The 6,000-nt window shown below is 38.8% G+C and overlaps 1 protein-coding gene across 2 annotated transcripts in view; it reads right to left on the reverse strand.

The window, feature by feature from the left end:
* The window catches only part of slc39a14 (solute carrier family 39 member 14), a 28,931-nt gene extending 22,931 nt beyond the window's left edge, over positions 1-6,000 (reverse strand). For both annotated transcript variants that reach the window (XM_069138626.1, XM_069138625.1), the window contains exon 1: positions 5,790-6,000. The gene's annotated coding sequence lies outside the window, so the exon portion shown is untranslated. The remainder of the gene's footprint in view (positions 1-5,789) is intronic.

Here is a 6,000-nt window from a genome sequence, read left to right on the forward strand (position 1 = left end):
ATGGTTATGAAAATTACATTCAAGTTTACTCAAGAAAAAAGAATCCCTCAATGCCTGAAAATGGCTTAGATGTAACTTTACTTTAACCTTCATTGAGTATGCTTAAATCTCCCCCACCCCGCCCTTCTTCACCCAACACTCCAACATATGCCCGCACCTTGAGCTGGTAGCTCGGTAATTTGGAAAGCCCCCCCCCCCCCGCAAATTGATGGGATTTGTTTCTTAGGTATGTGAAGTATGAAACCCTGGCTGTCTGAAATATCTGACGTTTTTGAGACCGTCGCTGGTACACTGCAGTTCCAAAGAGGAAATGCTCAGCCATTGTGTTGATGTCTTTTTTTTTTTTTTTTGCTTTTATGTTTACTAGCAAATAAAACACACCGTGTAGTTTCATTGGACGGGGCCTTAGAAGGCAAATAAAGGTCAATTAATCTTGATTTTTTTTTTTTTTTTTTTTTTTCAACTCTAAAACATTATTATCAGTAAAGTCCTTAAAAAAAAAAAAAAAAAAAAAAAATCCATTATTGGTCAGGCTCTATTCTCAAATCACCAGGATGGAACAAGACATCCACAATGAAAAAAGAATAGCTGTTCTGATCTCATGAATCTGATAATACCTTGGTACACACTAAATATACAAAATGCACCTATAAGTCCTTTAGCTCTCGTGCGTAGTAATCTGTCCAAACAGATGAGCTACCGTAAATATTGAAGGCGTGGAAGCACTCTTTGTCGGCAGCTGGCTAAGGTCCAATTAAAACAATACAGAAACCTCCTTTAAAATGTCAGCATGTCACAGCACACTCATTCTCATTTTCACACACACACACACACACACATACATACAGTGACCATGACTGTTTTAGTGGTTTAAGTGCATGGTTTTGTTTCAAGGCCTATTTGTAGCTAGTGGGTTAAAGAGTGCCGGAGGAGACCGGCAGTCTATGGCAGTTAATCCTTCGACGTAAATGCGAAGGCCGCTGCATTGATGTTAAACTCAGCGTTTATAAGGGGAATAGTGGCAGGGAAGAGAAAAAAAAAAAGAAAAAAGGAGGAATAAGGGTGGGAAGATGTTTAGTTACGCTCTGCTGAACTCCAATCCCAAATGGCATGCAGTTGATTTCACTGCACTCATCTCTTCAAATCTTTCTCCTTTTCTTTAAAAGAATAACCTGTTTGTTCAGCTTTGTCTCGTCTTTTCATGTTCGTGTCAGTTAAAAAAAACGCAAACAAATTGGCCCATGCAGTTAAGCCACAAGTACAAATGTCAATTTGAGACGCTTGAAAAGAAATAACGAACCCACAAATGATATCTGCCGTCGTCGCCCGTCGTCCCAAGTTAATGTGAGTACTGGGAGCGAGAGAATGAGCTGCTTTAGCTTCACCAGGCAACCAAATTATTAATAGTCTTATCAGCGCTCACATGTCACGGCTACTACAAAGATGTTGCACTGCTCAGTGGAAAATATCCCTTGTTATCATCGAACAGGAGTTCAGGCGAAGGCTTTTACCAACAGGACGCAATGTCAACCAACATGTAACCACAAAAAAACAAAACGTGACCACACACCTTTCAAACAATTTTGTGAATAATTTAAGTGCCGCATAATGGTGATTTAAAAAAAAACAACAACACCTTCAACAGTTTCATGTATGGAATTGTGCTGCTTTTACCAAGGCTGCTTATCAGCACTCACAAGTTCAGCAGAAGGAACAACAAACTCAATGATGGTTATTTGTCATACCCATCTAAAACTATTTCCAAAAGCAGCCATCATTTTTTATTTCTATCCCATAGATATTAAAAGACATAAGACAAGCACACATAGCCTACTTTCACCATGCCGTCCACTAGGTGGTTGGTAGGTGAAGGGTATGCGAGGTTTTTGTGTGCCCATCTACACGATTCTGTAATGTACTGACTCAAAATACAGCAAGTTGTAAGATGATAAAAACACACTAAATCTTGTTAAAAAAAAATAACTTGAATACTGTAATACACACAGTGTATGCTGGATATCTTTATTCATTAAAGAGGAAAGTACTTTGTGTTTACACTAAAATAGCAGTCTTTGTTTTTAAATGTTCAAAACAGAGCAAACTCCTTGCTAATTCTAAAGCACACCGTACCTTCTACTGAGTGGAGACATGCAAACAGCAACGGTGTCTCGCTGAGTCCTTTTTCAAATTCCAAGCCGTTTGTTCCTCAAAGCCGTCCTCTTACATCCGCACACTCAACTCTCTCATCCCGTGGTTACCTTTATATACAATCGGGAGTGCGGGACCAGAATGAGCTGTGACGATCGACTCATCAACCTTTTACCCGAGGGTCCTAATTACTGTTTACATCAAGTCCCCCAAGCTGTCATCATCAACCGAGACTGTAATTAGATGAGAGTTAATGGCTTGTCGGTTCACCAAACAGATTGTCAGTGTGTACTCTACTTAACCTGGGTATACAACCCGGGACCGTCCACCATAAAATTAAAGGGTTAAGATGTGACTCGAACTAGCGAAACCCCCCTCACTTTTACCCAAAGGCCAACTTAGAGGTCGGACTTCCAGAAGTAGAAAGCCACAGAGGATGCGCACTGAAGTAAGTTCCACACCTCAGCACAATTGTAAAAGTTCTGGTTGTTTTTGTTTTTTTTCATTTCATTTTGGGAGGGGAAATCTAAACATTTGGCTTGACAACTGCCGACGTTTTGTCGCAAAATATTATGAGAGTAGGTGCTGGGCATTATGGATTTACAAGTCAAATCCTGATGCAATTTGGCTGAATGGCAATACACATCTCAGTGTTTTCTACTATGTGGGCCGATGGCTCATTTGTAAGTCAAAGCCACTTCTATTGTATATCCCCAGTTTAAAAAAAAATAGCAATTTATTGTAAAACTCAATATAGTGCCCAGCCCTAATCAAGAAAATGCTGAATATATGAGGTCCAGAAATATAAACCAAACCAACACAATATGAACATAACGGAGTAGCAGGAACGCTTACAACATTTACAGAAACCTTTCTTAAAGGTTAATTCAACATTAATTTAATATGCAGAACTCCGAAAATTACAGTTGTGGATGAATTTGTTGGTAACTTGAATGTGTCATTCCTCCTGAAAAGTGATTAAATCGAAAGCAATTTATGATGCATTCCTGCATTCCTTTGGTATGTCATAGAGTAAAGCAAAGAGAGAGAAAAAGATCCATTATTGCTTCTTTTAAACAGATATACTAGAATGGCTAGACAGATATGTTGGTACCCTCCCCCCAACCCCCTGACAAATGTTATAAATAATTGGACTATATTGGTATTTCCAAACAACGAGTTCCTCTAATTAGTATCACACATATCTTCAACCCTGTAATTAGTGATTCAGCCTTTTTTTTTTAAAGGGAGAAAAGATGTCACTCTGGTCCATTTTCAGTAAGCACATGATGATCCCAAACAGCAGAAGAAGCAAACAATAAAGCTGGCTGAGAAGATCAGACAGAACAATTGGAGACATGCGAAAGGTCAAAGCTAATAAGACCATCTCCAAGCAGCTTGATATTCCTGTGACCGCTGTTTCAACTATTATTAAGAGGTTTAAAGTCCTTGGGACTGTAGCCAACCTCCCTGAATGTGGCTGCAAAGGTACAAGCTGAACGGCTCGAGGTACATCAGTGTCTGATCACACCATCCATTGCTGTTGAAGCACAGTAGGCTCCATGGGGGACTACCTAGGAGGACTCCACAACTGAAAAAAGAATATTGAAATAAGCCTGATAGAATTTGATAAAATTCCTATTGAGAGTGTCCTTTGGACAAATGAGGCTGAAGCCTTCTGGGAGGCCACATAAACTCCATGTTCACAGATTAGAAAATTAGGCATTCTGAGAAAACCTATTGTGAAACATGAAGGAGGCTCAGTTATTTTAATTTTTTTGGGAGGGGGGGGTGTTTGCTATGTCTGGCCCAGAGTGCCTTGAATCTGTGCTGGGCACAATCAAAATCTAAATAACTATCAAGGTATTCTGAAGCAAAACATGCTGCCCATTGTCACAGTCACAGGAAAAATGACCCAAAACACGCAGCTAAAAGCAGTAAAGAGTGGCTAACAATAAAATATGGGACTGTTGTGAAGTGGCCTTCTTTGAGCACTGGTCTGAGTCCTATCAAACATTTATGGAAAATGCTAAAATATGTAGTCTGGAGATGGCACCCTTCGAACCTGAGACAACCTGGGGCAGTTTTCCTCATGAAGGGTGGGTCAGACTCCCTGTCGATGGGTGAAGAAGTCCCACTGAGAGCTATAGAAATTGCTTTTTTGCAGTGATTGCCTCTGACGGATCTGCAACAAAATAATTAGATCAAGGGTCGCATCATTTTTGTATTTGTCTTTTTTTTTAATTGTTTGTATTCTGTTGACTCAAAATTTTTAACCATAAGTCCACTTTTAATTCAATCTTAAATAAGCAATCATGGAGGCCAATTACCTTTGTCAGTTACAAATTATTTTTGAACATATTGTGGTTTTCATTTTTTTCTTTCTGAAAGGGAACCAACAAATTCATCCATATTTACTTTTGGCGACACAAGCTATATTTTTAATGCAAAAATGTTTCCTTTGTGTTTTGTTTTTTTGCCATGATAGTGTTACTTGGGGTTTGCAAAAAAAAAAAAATAAAAAAAAAAAAAATTGTCAAACCATTACATCTCCATGACTTTAAACCAATTTCAGAGCAGAAATTTTTGAGCAAGTGGTGCAACTACCCCAACAATTGCACAGAATTGAGTACTCTTTTAGTTACAAAAGTTAATGACAGGAAAATCTTCAATTTCTTTAATGTCAATCCACCATATGACATACAGACATACAGATGGAACCGAAAAAACGTTTCTCACAGTCCTACTGTGTGCGCAAAATAAATAGACAAAACAAGAAAAGCATAAATATGCAACAAAAACAATAAAACAGACAACGTAGAATATAAATATGGTTTCACAGTGCAAAGGTTCAGAGTTTATGGGGCAAAGGGGGGAGAGATTCCTTCTGAATCTGGCAGCTATTGTGTCTCTTCTCACATTTGATAATTAAAAAAAGTGGACATGTATGGTTGAAAATGAAACCATTTCCAACCAGTTCTGTGTGAGTTTTAGGAAATCAAAACCGACGTATATGGGTGCAGGTCATGTTTAAGAATGAAATAAATTACTATGACTTTTGTTATGTGCCGTTGGAGAAGTAGTGACAAAAATGTGATACAAAAACATTCAATGAATGTTGGCACACTGTAAATGATTTTTGGCTTAACTGTTCCTAATGCTTTGATTGGGGGAATAGATATTATAGGTTTTGTCTGTGGGGTTAAAAAAAAAAATTTAAAAAAAAAAAGGTCTTTAAATGTCTTAATATATGCGGAGAGTCAGAACTTTACATGACAATAAGATTGCACATCCTCTCTTACCTGGACACACACACACACACACACGTTTGCACCCGGGCTCTTTTGATTTATCACAAAAACCAAATGAACCGATGATGATGCAGAATGACGGAGGACATTAGCTGAACAAGTCCAGGAATAAAAAAAAAAAAAAAACACCTTTAAAAACCGCTTGATCCAGCTACTTTATGATAGCTTCTACAGCAAGTCCTTAGATTTAGCGACGATCTTGATTTAAGTGAGCTAACCACAATGTATAGGGAGCAGCCAGTGTGTGAATGATACAAAGGTTGCACATGTACTGTCATGTGCTGTCAGGAATATCAGCTAGCTTCTTATTAGCCGAGACAGTTAGCTTACCTGGTGATGCTATTAGGGGGCAGAAGAGCAGGATTGACGTCAACTCCTCTCAACAACAGCGTCCCTCTGACACACCACAGATTCGGACTCACAAAAGGAAAAATATCTCAGATTGTGGGCAGCAGGATGTCTCCGGCAGTTCATTCATTTACAGGACAGGACAGGATTTTTTGTGTGTCATTTCCTCTGTCGTCCTCCGGTTCAAACAAGC

This window comes from Embiotoca jacksoni, unplaced genomic scaffold (genome assembly GCF_022577435.1).
Source record: "Embiotoca jacksoni isolate LCO1_2020_lvr unplaced genomic scaffold, fEmbJac1.0.p SCAF_8, whole genome shotgun sequence".
NCBI lineage: Eukaryota > Metazoa > Chordata > Actinopteri > Embiotocidae > Embiotoca > Embiotoca jacksoni.